The sequence below is a fragment of the Notechis scutatus genome, chromosome 5 (assembly GCF_049901735.1).
Source record: "Notechis scutatus isolate UNSWTSFEM ecotype Mainland chromosome 5, rNotScu1.2, whole genome shotgun sequence".
Classification (NCBI taxonomy): Eukaryota; Metazoa; Chordata; class Lepidosauria; order Squamata; family Elapidae; genus Notechis; species Notechis scutatus.
In genome coordinates this window covers 96,112,519-96,128,930 of record NC_142013.1, presented here as the reverse complement: position 1 = coordinate 96,128,930, position 16,412 = coordinate 96,112,519, and the positions used below count along the sequence as shown (strand labels likewise).

At 36.4% G+C, this 16,412-nt stretch overlaps 1 long non-coding RNA gene across 2 annotated transcripts in view; it reads left to right on the top strand.

Annotated features, from left to right (window-relative positions):
* The window catches only part of LOC148130587 (uncharacterized), an 82,521-nt gene that overhangs the window by 26,455 nt on the left and 39,654 nt on the right, over positions 1-16,412 (top strand). The window contains exon 3 of one of the 2 annotated variants that reach the window (XR_015750005.1): positions 8,205-8,251. The exons of the other annotated variant lie outside the window; for it this stretch is intronic. This is a non-coding gene — a long non-coding RNA (uncharacterized LOC148130587). Of the gene's footprint in view, positions 1-8,204; positions 8,252-16,412 lie in introns of those variants that run through there. 2 annotated transcript variants of the gene reach the window in all.

Genomic DNA, 16,412 nt, shown 5'->3' with positions numbered 1-16,412 from the left:
AGTGACCCACAAAGGCCAACACCTTTCTGACTACTCACACAACTGTCCAATAGCTGCAACCCTTTCAAAGGACTTGAGGTCCAGCGGGTCAAAGTTGATATAACTTTAATGTTTGTTACAGTCAAAGACCAGAGCAATTTAAAAACACTCAAGGAATATCCAGTTAAAAGTTATAGACTAAAATAATAAATAACAGATTAAAATCTATTGCAACCACAACTTGCAATCCAGTCTGTCAGTTGCATACTATCAGCATGGCCGAACTATAATATATCAACCCTTAAACTGTGAGACCCATATTCATTAAATACTAAAATACAAGAGAGTGATAATGCAAAAGGGTTTGCTTCATTAATTGTGTAAAATAGCTATGATGGATTAACCACCTGTTTCCAATGAATCCCCAGTGCTGTTACATAAAAACTAGTCACTTACGCTGGGATAGCAATAGCACTTAGACTTATATACGGCTTTACAGTGCTTTACAGCCCTCTCTATACAGTACAGAGCAGTGGTGGGATTCAATGTTTTTTTACTACCAGTTCTGTGGGCATGGCTTGGTGGGTGTGTCAGGGGAAGGATACTATAAAATCTCCAGTCAGAGGTGGTGTTTGCCGGTTCTCTGAACTGTTCAAAATTTCCACTACCAGTTCTCCAGAACTGGTCAGAACCTGCTGAATACCACCTCTGGTAGAGAGTCAGCATAGTGCCCCCAACAATATGGCTCCTCATTTTACCCACTTCGGAAGGATGGAAGGCTGAATCAAACTTGAGCCTGGTGAGATTTGAACTGCAAATTGCAGGCAGCCAGTAACCAGCAGAAGTAGCCTGTAGTACTGCATTCTAACCATTGTGCCACTGTGGTTCACTCTGTTTGTCCTGGAGATAAATATTATTAGAATGGCCAGGATACCTATCAATTATTAAGAATATTTTTTTAAAAAATATCTCCATAAAAAAAGAGCATCGAAGGAGTATGTATCCAACAGTCCCCACCTCAATGTTATTGCTAGCATCCCCAGCATACAGAACATGTCTATTAAGAACACTCAACGGAAAACAAACAAATAAACAAACACAAACTTAAACAAGTATGCATGTTAGACTTACAGGAAAAAGCATTAGGTTTAAAGAATCAGGATAAACAAAGCAAAAAATGATAAGTCTATCCAATCGGACAACAAGGCCTCAAGGAAAATAGATATGAAGGAAACAGATTATTTGTTGAGCACAAGCAAAATTAAATCTAATGCCATTATGTGCATAATTACACACCACAACAAGACATTTGTGTGTGCTATTTAGTTTCCTTCCTTCCTGATTCTTGTAGGATTTCATCCTACTGATGCTCACTGCCAGTGAAAATCCAAAAGGATTAAAATCCTCCAGCAAGTACTTCCCTCATTTTTAACCTTAAAGGAGGGGAATTTTGCTTACTAGGGAATTTAGTCCACTGGCTGGCATAGACGTACTTTACTATTTATGGAGCTTAATGGGATCTCTAACCACTTAACATTGCGTTTGTGCCAGTTATTCAAAGCATTATGTAATAATTTGCTATTATTCAAAGATGCATGAAGAAAACTGGTATCTAAAAATCTCTATTTTCTAACTCTTGTGTCTGGTGGATAGGTGTGCTTGAAAATAAAGTGTATATATCATTAGCATTACTTAGATTCAGCTTGCATAACATGGAAAATATAATTAGTTACATTATTTAACTTTGCATTACAATGATGAGGATGGTGAGAATAAAAAAGGCCTCTGCTGACATTGTAAGGCACAACTTCTGTGTTAAATTGTTATTGCCAATATTCTTAACACAGCCTCTTAAGGCTTCTTTAATTAAATAGAGGGCAGGATTTTTTTTCCAGCTACGTGTCTTTGTATCCTCAGTCCTTTTAGTGATGCCACATACTGACCCTTCTAAATGAATCCCATCAACCCTTCTAGCTTTCATTCATTCATAGACAAAGATAATTGTCAGCATTCCAGCAAATCTCCACTCCAACCAATAACTCCAAGACAGAAATCTTCTCAAAAGTTTATTTGGCTATTAACTGGCACAACTGGGGAATCCTGAATCCGAAAGTTCCGGGGCTTCCTTGGAATAAGTAAAAACTACAAATCCATCCCCTGCACCCATCAGTACATCACATGGCCCAAACACCATCCATCCCAAATTAAGACTTCCTCTCACTATGCACAAAAATAACATGGCCTTTAATTAGAAAAATCATTTTATTATGTCTAATTACATACAGCCCAAGAAATTCCCCCCTCTCACTTTCCCAAACTCAAATGTGGCAGCGTGGGAGCATCTGGTCTCAAAAGCTGACAATAACAGGAATTCATTTTTGTTACAGGTTTAAGAGGTTTATACACTCTGCTGACCTTTAGATTTCAGGCTTTGTTCTGACCCAAACATTGTTCCAAGGGAACAAACACGAAACAGAGGTAACAGCAAAACTTTTTAATGATTCTTTACGAATTCGGTTCCTTCACAGTTAAAAGGCTGTTTCAAACTAATTGTCTCTGATAAGACCAAGCCTTGCCAAGGTTGTACAAGGCTTCCAAGAATACTATATAAAGTTACTAAGAAATATTTCAAACACAAAGAGCCTCCAAATACCAACCAAGAGACTCCGAACGTCCACAAGGCTTGAGTGCAAAACCTTCTTTGCTTCCTGCAAAGAAGTCCAGTTTCTCAGCTGATTTTTATCTCTTAAGGGAGGGGCCATCACCTTCACCCATACTCCCGAGTCGCCCATGCTGCTGCAGTTGCTCTTTCCTTCGAGCAGCCCTGAGCGCACACACACTGGGCACAGGCTCCTCGGGGACCTCTTCATCACTGCTACCAGTCTCCACAATCTCCGAAGGCAGCATTCCACTTCCTGATGGTCCTGGCCCCATTCCTGTATCACACACAGGCCCCTCATGTGAGTCCTCACTCTCTGAGTCCTCAGCCGTCCACACCTGCTGCCGGTGAACCACAACAGGCTTTGAGAGAGATCAGTGACTTATATATTCATTCATAATATCTCGGAGTGAGTTTTCTAAAATATTATTTTTCTTGTAAGAAATTCAAGTATCAAACAGATTTATTTATTTGATTGTTTGATTTATGTGCCGCCCATCTTGTCTAGAATTACATTCAGACTCCTGGGCTTTTAAAGAGTATTGTCAGATACCACAATGGTTTTAAGTATTAAATCCTGAACAATGAAATTTTTGAAATATGTGTTATCCAAGGGTAACAGCCTTTTACTCTTCAAATGGGTTTCCATTACCATCATTCCAAGATGTCATAACTTTAAAGATCAGAATCATGAAGGCAATAATTTCTCCCCCTCTAACACTCCATGGAAGTGAAAATTGGACTTTGAAGACAGAGAACATTTTTTAACACTTTGGAGCTTTGAAGTTAGAAAAGATTTCAGAATTACAGAATTGGAAGGAAACTTGGAGGTCTTCTCAAACAGGACCTCCTATACCATTCCAAACAAATGGTGGTTCAATCTCTTCTTAAAAACCTCCAGCAATGGAGGATCCACAACTTCTGAAGGCAAGTTGTCCCACTAATTAATTGTCAGGAAATTTCTCCTTAGTTCTGGGTTGGATATCTCTTTGATCAGTTACTTCTTGTCCTGCCTTCATATGCTTTGGAGAATAGGTTGACCCCGTCTTCTCTGTGAGAGCCTCACAAATATATTGGAAGACTGCTATCATGTCCACCCTAGTCCTTCTCTTCATTAGACTAGACCAGTGGTAGTCAACCTGGTCCCTACCGTCCACTAGTGGGCATTCCAGCTTTCATGGTGGACGGTAGGGGTTTTGTCTCCTACTTTATAAATCACCATTACTGTGGAACCGGTGAAAAGAGAAAATTTTACTACTAACAGAGATACAAAAGTGGGCAGTAGGTATAAAAAGGTTGACTACCCCTGGACTAGACAAACTGATGTTCCTGCAACTGTTCATCATATGTGTAAGCCTCAGCCCTCTAATCATCTTTGTTGTTCTTTTCTGCATTTTTTCTAGAATCTCAACATGGTTTTTTGTATCAAAGTGACTAAAACTAGTTGTTGTCTTACTAAAGGAGTATAAAACAGTGCTAACACTTCTCATGGTTTTGATATTATCCCTATGGGGTTTTTTTCTTTTTTCTTTTGGCAGCTTCAGGCTCATATTTTGTCCACTGGGTTCCCATACCCCAAAATATCATGAATAACCCAGAAAAGAAAAGATGGATCAAAGATAAATCAATCCCAAATTCCAAAGGTACAAATGATCAGGCTCAAATTGTCACATTATGCAAAGACCGAACATTCTTGAAAAATCCATTATGCTGGGAAATATGGAAGAAAACAGAAGAAAAGGATGGTCAGTAGCAAGTGATTGTAGTGTTGATTGTTGCACCATTGGAAGATAAAAATGACCAAATTCAAGAGATAATCCTAGAAATATTTAACTATGTGGTTATTAAGAGTCAGTTCTGACTTGATGGTTCATAAGCAGTCATAACCTTGAGCAATACTGACTGAGAAATGAAACCAGAAACATCTGGAAAATTTAAGGGTCAGTAATTGATTTTCCCAATCAATTTCTTGACAACTTTCAATTTATTTCCATTTTTTTCTATTTTTCTTGGATTGGTATCTTGGATGTTATCATCTCTATTGTATAGTGTTTCAGTATTTGTTTTTAACCTTTCTTTGATCTCCTTTGAATTGGTTACTATCTGTCCATTTCCATCTTTTAGCATACCAATTTGAGGTTGGAACCTCTTTTTGAGTTCAGAGATCTATCAGTATAGATTAAATCAAATGTGAGAACCTGTTCAACTTTAAATATCCCAAGAAAATGGTACATATGAACTTTGAATAGGGATGTAATCCAGATATTAAATTATAGTCCAGCAAAGTTCTCCACTTTGAATTAAATTCTATGTCAGATTTGTTTCTAAAGTATGAATTTCCTTTGGACAGTACAGCACAGTACCATGACTTGATAAACCATTCCTCCAAAATGCAAATCACATAATCATTCCAGTAAAAATATATATTATAGCCACAATGCAGTGCACATAATTATATATGTTAATTATATAATTAGAGGGAATACATGCTTAGTAAGAATATCACAGGTTGATATTGAAATTCGGGTTTTAAATTTTGTTTAACTCTAATATGAATTACATTCTTGAAGTCAAGCCAGCTCAGTTAAAAGGGGAGGGCGTTCTTCAAATACCTTTCAGATAGAAGAATTCAAATTAACCAATCAGGTTGTAGCTGCAATCAACTTACAAGCATCAACTTAACATAAAGCCGAGACATATGGAAATCAGGCTGGAACATAGAGCCAAACAGATGTTATTGCTGATCTTGCTTTATCTAGACATGGTGAGATCTATTCCATATTTAGACAATGCACTGATCCTGAATTCATCGAACCCTCCCATTCAAAGCACCTAAGAGAGATACTTCTCCAGCCATTTCCTATATACAAGTCCCTCTGAAGATACATTAGTGAATCATCCTTTCATTAAAAATAAATCACTTTTGAACAAGTGGCCAACAGCAACTTAGCAAATCCTATTTTTCTTCTCTTCCCTTCATAACACATCTATAGCCATAGTGTTTGTCTCCTGATCTAATGATATTTGATAGAATGGTATTTAACTTTCCACACTGAGTTAAAAGTAAAGTGAATGTGCACTTGATTTCAGCAAAATACCGTAATTCTTCATTTCATTTAAGAAGGATAGGAGAACATAAAACAACTGTAAAGGGGCTTTGCCTTTTTCCGTCTAACTTCACTTTATAGTGTGAAAATATAAGAAATTGGTTACCACTATATTTCCACTTATTGAGTGTCACATTTAATGAAGATTTTCTTTCATTTTACAACAGCATCCCACCTAAAGTGAGCTATTATATTTCATAGAATATTTAGAAAGATAAAATGAATTGTAAACTTTGGTTAATTGTAATTCTGGTTCAATTTGCAACAGTTTCCTTAAATAAAATTATTGATTTTTTTTAAATTGAGATAGAATAAAATATTCAGTACTTAAGTTAAAGCAGCATCACTAAGTAACTTCATTAATCTTCTCCATTATTGTGTTACAGTAGATTTTTCCATCTTATGCTTCCCAGATTGATGGACTGATGAAATGAGAGGAGGAGGAAGAGGGAGAGGAGGAAGGAGGGAAGAAGGAGGAATAGATGATAGAGGGTGCCAAGAATTACAGACCATATAGGAATAAAGTAATAGGGTATCACTCTCACTAAAGACCTGGGTGAAGATCAAGATTTTCACAGCCCTCCTGACCAACAACAGTGAACAGTCATCTGGATCATGTAGAGATACTGAATTTAGAAGGAAGGCACTGCTATAGAGAAAACACACTTTTAGAATCCTGATAAATGATATTGTTTATTTGAAGGCATTGGATCCTTGAACTGCATTTTGGATTTTGAATCTAAAGTGCAACCTAGCTCTGGTATAAAGTAACAAAGCAAAGGTCCATTTTGAGTTGCTCTAGAAGCGAGATTGGCAGCACAGAAATTTGATGATAGCTAGCTAGGTGATAGTAATGATGAGAGAAAGAGAGAGAGAGAGAGAGAGAGAGAGAGAGACGAGAGGGGGAGGGAGGGAGAGGGAGAGAGAAAGAGACAGACAGACAGATAGACAGACAGAGACAGAGACAGAGAAAGAATTTTAGTTTTGTCCTCTATAAACAAAAGTATTGCTTATGTGACAATAATCTTAACTACAGGTAGTAGATTACTAGATGGATAACTAGTAGATTAAAATTAACCTGCAGACAAGAGCCATGGTGGTACAGTGGTTGGAATGCAATATTGCGGGCCAACTCCGCCCAGCCTGGAGTTCAATCCTGACATGTTCAAGGTTGACTCAGCCTTCCATCCTTCTGAAGTTGGTAAAACGAGGAGTCAGATTTTGGAGGGAAAAATGCTGACATTTATAAATCACTCAGAGAGTGCTGTAAAATACTATGGAACAGAATATAAGTCTAAGTGCCATTGCTATTAAATTTTAGCAGTATTAAAGGAGACTCTATTGGATAAATTCCAACTCTCAAGTAGTAATAGGAAGATTACTAGCTGATAAGCACCAGCCATGAAATGCCATAAATGCTTATTTATGCAAACATATTCAACTATATTAAGCTACAATAAAAACCTAGGGAAATTATCTGTTTTCTGCTTCATTTAATGCTTTACAATATAATTCTTTTTGGTGGTATCTCTACTGTCCTAAATATTTTTAGTGCAATAGTGTAATTCTTCTTCTTCAAAGATAAGGATTTAAATAATCACACTGATGCTAACTGATGCTCAGATATAATACCAGGTGTGTATGTTTTGCTTAAGATACAATTAAACATGTAGACCCTGCAGATAGTTGGAATGGGAGAGACATATGCTTAGAACAAATGGAAATAAATTGATTACTTTTTATTATACTCAGTACTAATTCACAATTCAAAGGGTATTGCATATAGCTGTTTTAATGCTATCAAGTTCCCAATGAATACATGAACAGAGTACTCAACATCTGCTTAGTAACGTTATATCATTTTCAAGGATAATTCTATAATTTGTTGGATCCTTTATGTACATTTGTCCATGATGATCTAATTCTAGTTTCTCAAGTATTCCAGGCATAGTAAGCGTCTAATTGCCTGTCATCCATTCTCATAACTTGTCCAAGGTATATTTATTTATGCTTGCTCATGATTTTAAGAGACAGTCTTTATTTTGTTCTATGTTGATTGGATTACAGTTATCAGATCCATAATGTAAAGGTTCTAACATGTTTTACTGCTGTTTATTAGCTACCTTTTCAAGCTGAGATATATATTTCCTCTGGAAAATAGATTCTGATCTTTATGAAACACAATTCCCTCTGTCAGTTCCTCCTTAGAATTAATCTTCTCTTTACTTTCACTGCACATTGTCCATCTTTCTCTATTTTAACTTGGATAAATAAAATTGTTACAATGAAGAAGTGTATGTTCACCAATCATAATGGCTATCATTATTATGTCTTTGATATCTAAATTAATCCCAGTTTTCACTTTCCATTTTTAATTTTTAATGAGATTCTTTATTTTTAACTAGCAAATTGGCATTGACTGTATTTATCACATTTTAGTTTTTGATCTTCTGTTCCAGGTATTATCTCATCCCATTTTGATAACCACACACTTCTTATATAAGAAGTTATTGTAAATAATATTTAGAGTTTTTAAAAGGGTATATACAAAGGTTACCTATTAACTTTGGAATTTTGGAGAACTAGTATGCCTCCCCATCAGAAAAACAAACAAATAAACCCTCTTCTCCAGCTGTTGTTTGGTCTATTCTGATGGCATTGTCTCCTGCAAGACACAAAAATGTTTACTAGCTGTTGATCCAACTACTTCAGTATTTAGTTTCTTCTGAGATGCAACAGCTTTGGCCAATAGCCAAACATTATACATGATCCATTGAGAGTTGCTCAGTATTGAGCCAAGAGAAATTGCTTTCTTTCTTTCTTTCTTTCTTTCTTTCTTTCTTTCTTTCTTTCTTTCTTTCTTTCTTTCTTTCTTTCTTTCTTTCTTTATTTATTTAGACTATTGTTAACTAAATGTAACTAGAGACAAATACACATTCCTACTTATATGACACATGTTTGTTTGAATTTTACATAGGGTCCATATCAAAATACAATCATGTTCCAGTTATACTGTTACTAGGTTTATTTTTTAAAAATGTCAATTTTCTCTAATCTAATATTTTAATGCATTATTGTTTGAAGAACTATTACTTCTACATCAGTGGAATTGGTTTCTAAATATGTGATATTTTCTGTCATTCTATAATACCATTTTGAAAGACTTTGCTATAGCCTTTCCATCTTCCTTTAATCTCATCTGCCTCTATTACAGCTTTCATGGTTATCCTTATTATTCCTACCTTAGCTGCAAATTTTTCTTATGATTTCTCTGATCTTCGTAAAAATTATCATTTCCCTTTTATTTTTCTCCAGCTTTTTTATGATTATGTCTTTTCTTATGTATTAGCACATAAAATTGTACTATTAAATATACTATGCCTAAAGACAAGCATATAAGTGCCTTAAGTATACACTGTAATCAGTGCTTACGTTTCAGTTACAGACAGAGTCATAAGCTTCCATGCTCTAATATATATGGGTTTTTTTTTCTTATCAGATGGAGGAAACAAGAGATATTTTGAATCTGAGTGAGAGCCATATTCTCCAAAATAAAGCAAGGCTGATCAAATCTGCTTTATGAGATTTTTGGGGAGGGTTTAGGACATGTGCTGGTTATGACACAATACTACTTTTATATGTGTTTTCCTAGATCTGTTTCAGGATACTTTCTATGTAATACTATTCAGCATAATTTTTTTAAATCTTTGTGCATATTGTCAGAAAATGGATGTAATAATATGTTCCTTACTCATGTTTATATGAAACCTTTCAATTATGCCCTCATACCTTGATTGTTCCCACTCATATTTTTTTTAAATTCTTTGCCATCCTGTTATGTTTTACTGTTTATTTTTCTCATGACATTTTTTCACAACAATGGGATAATCCTTTGTTAACAATACACTCCTTTTTAGTCAAGCTATGTACCCATTCCATAGCTTGATCTCTACTACCCAGAGATAGCAATAGAAATTAGCACTTAGACTTATATACCACTTCACAATGCTTTCGCAGCCCTCTCTAAGCAGTTTATAGAGTCAGCATATTGCCCCCAACAATCTGGGTCCTCATTTTACCCACCTTGGAAGGACGGAATACTGAGTCAACCTTGAATCTGCCAAATTGCAGTCAGCAGAAGTAGCCTGCAGTACTTCACTCTAACCACTGCTCCACTATGGCTCTTCAATATTATTAAAGATCATTAACAATATAAATAATCTTACTTCTGATTGGTTCCCTTTACTCGTTAATGAGCTGGTCATGAATTGCGAAGAAAACTGCTCTATGTTTCAAGAGATCTTTGCCTTGACCATGTAGATCATTATTTTTCCACATTTCCTTCATGTCTGACCTATATCTCACTTTTTTATTCATTGATATACTAAAATGACTGCCACTAAGGCCTGCTATTTATAGAATAATGTAATTCCATGACAGAGGGGCAAGAAAACAGTTTCAAATTTAAGCTGCAACCAGTTTATAGCAAACAAAGTGATGCTTTCATCACTTGGAATTGGAAATGGTATGTAAACAGGAGGAAAAGGAGGGAAGGAGGGAGATCAGGCCAAAGAGATGTAAATATTCGTTTTAGATAGGAAAAATTCATTACTAATATACCAAATTTTATTCTGTTTAAGGACAATTATTTAACAGGGCTTGAGAATATAAAGAATCTTAGAAAAACATTTATAGGCAAACTGTTAACTCTTTTCAGATGAATTCCTTTATCCATATCAAATGTTTCCTGAAAGAAACTAAATAATTTATATGCACAATAAATATTTCCCTCTAATGCTACAGTAATGGATAACAGATTATTTATAAAAGTAACTAACATGTGAATCCATTCAGAAGACTGCTGTTGTTTATTTATTTATTTATCATTTCATAAAATTCCCATTATTAAATTTCTGGAAAGATCAGTTACCTAAATGGCTTAAACCTTTTCCTGTTTTGGTCATTGTAACATTAAAATATAAAAGCAATATGGTAGTATGATTTGAGCTGTTTTAATTAATGACAAGACAGGGTTACTTAAAGGTCAATTAAAATGTACTTCCTGTGACTACAGGGAAAGTGTTTTATTGTAAGTCCTTCAAGAGATGCTGCAGTTTTTCCATGTGTGCTCAGGTGCAGTAAACTTAAACTATCAGTTCAACATGTGCAAATAAGTGTTTGTGAGAAAGAATTAAAGAGAGATTTAATAAAAAAAAGCTAAAGATAAAAAATATCCTACCCTTTGTATGAAATAGGTCACTCGTCTCCCCCATGAAAATAATGTCTTTGCAGGGGATTAACTCAAAATGTTCTATTACTGAATTCTTCATAAATTTAATAAAAATATTGTACAGGGTTAAATAGACTAAAACAGTTTTTGTGATGTTCTTTTGGAATACCACAGAGGCAGTAAAGTCAAACACTAAGTTTTTCCTTTTTGATTAAGCTCATTCTCAGAGGTGACTTCTTCCACAAAGAAAACAATAATTAAACAGGTAATTACACCACTGTCATATCTTCTGACCTTGGGAGCAAGTGGAATTTAATTTTAAAGGAACAACAAGGCTTTCTTTTCACCTTCTTTCCTTCTTGAAGTCCTCAAGGAGTGTCAGATTATTAACAGGAAATAGATGAGGTAAAATAAATTCTGGTGCTGTTATAGTTTTTCATTGAACTATATAATCTTTAGCCAACTCCCAACATCAAGTGGTGGGACCAGATATGGAAACACATATCTCTGTCAAAGAACTAGGAAGAAGGTAGAAGGGAATATTTACTGTTGAGGAGGAGAACAAGAATGTTGTGCTTGCTGGGTAGGATGGAAGACATATTTTTGGTAGGATAGGATAGGATAGGGTAGGGTAGGGTAGGGTAGGGTAGGGTAGGGTAGGGTAGGGTAGAGTAGAATAGAATAGAACAGAACAGAACAGAACAGAATAGAATAGAATAGAATAGAATAGAATAGAATAGAATAGAATAGAATAGAATAGAATAGAATAGAATTTTTTTATTGGCCAAGTGTGATTGGAGTCACAAGGAATTTGTCTTGGTGCAAATGCTCTCAGTGTACATAAAAGAAAAGATATATTCTTTAAGAGTCAAGAATCATAAGGTACAATACTTAATAATAGTCATAGGGTACAATATGCTGGGAGAACTGTTCTTCCTCCTTCTTTCCCACTTCTCTACACAATCTATGGTGTGGAAAGAAAAGTGGGAGATGCTACTTTTGAGCCTGGCAAGAGATCCCTGAAATCCCACTGTCAAAAATGCCTTTATTCATTCATTCATTCATTCATTTGATATTGCCTTCTATTGGCCCATGGCGACTCGAGGCAGCTTACACAATGTAAAACCATATTTAAAACAAAAAATAAAAACAAATAACAATAACAATAAAAACAATAAAAACTAACAAAAAGAATCAAATAAATTAGTAAAGTACAATAGAACAATATTTGGAAAAAAAAATTAAAAAATTAAAAACCAACTCTCACCCCCAGCCCCGACCACAGCAGATCACACGAGTCATTTGATGGGCTCCATCCCGCTCTGGGTTCCCCAGGCCCACTGGTAGAACCAGGCCTTCAGCGCCTTCTGGAAGAGTATTAGAGAGGGGACCATTCTAATCTCTGAGGGGAATGATGCTCCAGAGAGAGGGAGCCACCATGGAAAAGGCCCTTCTTCTGGGTCCCATCAGGTGTATCTCCCTCAGGGGTGGGACCTGCAACACAATAAGTGATTCATATATAACTACCAAGGAGAATTGCCATCCAAAACGAAAACAAAACCTCACAGAGTTTTTCAGTAAATACTGTATTTTCATAATAATAAAAATCTAGGTTTTGTTGAAAGCATATAAAAACGTGTCTATCCTGTGATGGTTCAGTTCTACTCACATGAACTACAAGCAATAAGTTCTGAAACAACTTTGTGTTTCTCATTTTCACCAGCATTTCTGCTCATTATTCTTACTTCGATAAGATCTGGCAAATTTTAGCCTTTTTGAGAAAAGCTGCAAGGAGATTTCCTATAGCCTAGAATTATAGAATGTGATAACTGCAGATACTGCCTTGCATTATTTGGTATCATATTATTTTATGAGGTAAGCTATTCTTATTATCTCTGTCCTACAGGAGAGAAGTTCATGCTTTGAAATAGGAATTTGCAAGAACAAAAGGGTTGCATTGGGTAAATCAGTCAGCAAACTAACAAAATCACAGGATGGCCAAATGAGCGATAGATATTACTTTATTTCTTGGCCATTTCAACTGATTTTGTTTTCATGTGTGTGCATTTCTGTGTGTGTTTCTCTGTTTGTGTGTGTAAGAGAGGGGGAAGACAGAGAGAGGAGAGAGAGAGAGAGAGAGAACAGAAGACCAAGTGTTCATCAACAGTAATGGAAATATTATAAAAATAAAATAAAAATGTTTAAAATCCATTTTTAGAGTGAAATTAATTATCAGTTTTAACTTTCATCGGAAAGAAATGATTATGAGCTATGTTTAAGACCAATTTTCTCTTGGATTGGGAGAATTACCCCAACACACTTCTTCCAGAATCCCACAACATATCTTTTGTCCTCACTCTTAAGTAGTATCAGTATCTTCTACAGCAACTGGAGAAAACAGATTCAGATTCTGATGTTTCCCTTTGAAGATTCTCCTCCTACTACATCATGCCAGAGATCCATCTAACTACAATTCTCCCTCAGGGATTATAAGATTGCTAGAGTACCAGTGAAGGTATTCTACCGGTTCGGGCTGGTTCTGCCAAGCCAGAGCGGCGATGAGCAGTAGAGACTGAACCAGTTCTCTCTGATGCTCTATGTTGGGCCTACCCACTTGCCCGGGCTCCCATACTAACCTTTTGTTGTGGTTGGCCAGCAACCTGTGCAGACGGCAGCAGAATTGGACAGTGGGGAAAAATGAGGACCAGTCTGGGAGTCTGGAGAGGACTCAGATGAGGGTCCTGTGTCCGATGAAGAGATGGGGCCAGAACCATCTGGGAGTGGGGTACTTCCTCTGGAACCTCCGGAGTCTGGCAGCAGCAAGGCTGAGGAGCAAAGGGAGCATGTTCCCAGTGCGCATGTACGCAGAGCTGCCAGAAGGCAAGAGCAGCTAAGACAAAAGGGGCAGCTTGGGAGTAAGGCTTGGAGGTGATTGCCCCTCCCATCAGGTATAAAGGACAGGCAAAGGTAGAGAAACTTTTGCAGGAAGCAAAGTCATTTGTTCTGTTCGGATTAATCCTTGAAACTCTCTGTGGACTTTGTACTTTGGTTGGTTTGTTATAATTCATTTGGCACTCTAGTTGTTGGCACCAAGCCAAAGGAAAGAAAGGTGGGTGCTTATCTCGAAGGGACTGTTTGGGACTCATTACCAGCTGGGAATGAACATAATTCCCAGCATTGAAATAAAACAAGAGTTGTTTTAACTAAGCATGTACTTAATTACGGTCTCAGGAAGTCTTGGTCAGAACACTTTTATGTGTTGCTTTTGAAGCTCAGCTGCTTTGCACGGCACAGCAATTTCCACACGGCACTGCTGAAGTATCAGGGAGAGTGCAGGATTGCAGGAGGTGAGTCAAAATGTCTCTGCACCTGAGCAAAGTGTGCGTTTGGTGCGTGTGTGTGCGCAAAATGTGTGTGCACGCACAAAGCGCACCCACCAAGCTATGCCCACTGAACTGGTGGTAAAAATATTTGAAACGCACCACTGTAGAGTATGTATTTTTTGCTCAGCAAATTCTTAACTAAGCTATATGTACAATCTTCCATACATACACACACACACACACACACACACACACACACACTGGGAACACCTGTTACCTATATTGCTGAGCTTTCAGATTATGAGTAGAGAGTCTCATTTTGTTCACATTGAATGCCAATATATCCAATCCCCGGTTTCTAATCAAGTATGCAACTGAAATGCAACTATACATCAATTTCATACATTTTCACATATTGTGATCCATTTTGCCAGGAAAAAAAATGCAAACAAATATGTGTCTGTTGTTGAACAAAATGCCTAAAACATGCAAATACTAATGCAAATAATAGATGATATAAAAATATGGTTGAAATGTTTTATTGCATTAAATTATGTATATATATTTTTGCAGAGTTTTAAGACAACACAGCTTGAAGTGAAATCAGAATGAACTTTTTTAAAAAAAATGTTTGTGTGTGTGTGGATTATATCAAAATTGAGTATTACCAATGGTTTAGAATAGAGATCTTCTAGTCCAACCCCTGCCTAGGCAGGAAACCCTACACCACTTCAGACAATTTTTTTTATTTGTCAATTGCTTACAAGATAAAAAGGATAAGTAAAAACATAGTTATGAATACATGGATACATATAAGAAAAATAAAAAATATATAAAAGAAGCAATAGGACAGGAACAGTAGGCACGTTGGTGCGCTTATGCATGCCCCCTACAGACCTCTTAGGAAAGGGGTGAGGTCAATAGTAGAGAGTCTAAGGTTAAAGTTTTTGGGGTTTGGGGAAGAAACCACAGAGTCAGGTAGAATATCCCCGACATTGACCACTCTGTTGCTGAAGTCGTATTTCCTGCAATCAAGTTTGGTGCGGTTAACCTTGAGTTTGTATCTATTGTTTGCTCTTGTGTTGTTATGGTTGAAGCTGAAGTATTCATTGACAGGTAGGACATTGCAATGTATGATTTTATGTATTATACTTAGATCATACTGAAGGCGGCGTAGTTCTAGGTTTTCTAGGTCTAATATTTCGAGTCTGGTGGCATAAGGTATTCTGCAACGAGTAGAGGAGTGGAGAACTCTTCTTGTGAAATATTTCTGGACTTTTTCAACTGTGTTAATATCAGATATGTAATGTGGGTTCCAGACTGATGAGCTGTGTTTTGTATGCTCTAGTTATTAGTGTAATATTACCAGAGAAAAAGCTACGTAAGATTAGGTTAACAACTCTTAATGCCTTTTTGGCTACGTAGTTACAGTGGGCTCTAGCACTTAGATCATTTGAGATGAGTACTCCAAGATCCTTGACATAGTTTGGATCATCAACAAGGTCTTGACTATTCAGCCTGTATTTTATTTTCTGATTTATTTTTTTTGCCAATATGTATTTGTTGAGATTTGAAGTTGCCATTTGTTTGACCATTCTGATACATTGTCAAGGTCTTTTTGAAAGGTAGCAGTATTGTCTGTAGTGTTGAATAGCTTTACATCATCAGTGAAGAGAATGCAGTTGCTCTTGATATGATCACAGAGGTCATTTATGTAGAGTATGAAAAGAGTTGGTCCTAGAACACTGCCTTGAAGGACACCACTGTTGACAGGTACAGAATTTGATAGGACGCTCCCAATTTTGACCATTTGTTGTCTGTTTGACAGGAATGCTTCTATCCAGTTATGCAGGTGTCCAGAGATACCGTCAGATTTTAGTTTTAGGAGTAGTTTGTTGTGTAACACTGAATCAAAGGCTTTACAGAAGTCTATGTAGATTGCATCTATTGCTTTCCCTGATCGAGTTCTGTAGTCCATTTGTTTTTGCAGTGTAAGAGTTGCAGATTACATGATAGTTTTTTCCTGAAACCAAATTGTTTATTAGAGAGTAGGTTGTTTGTTTCTAAGTGGAGGATGATGGATTGGTTAATAATTGATTCTATGACTTTACAGG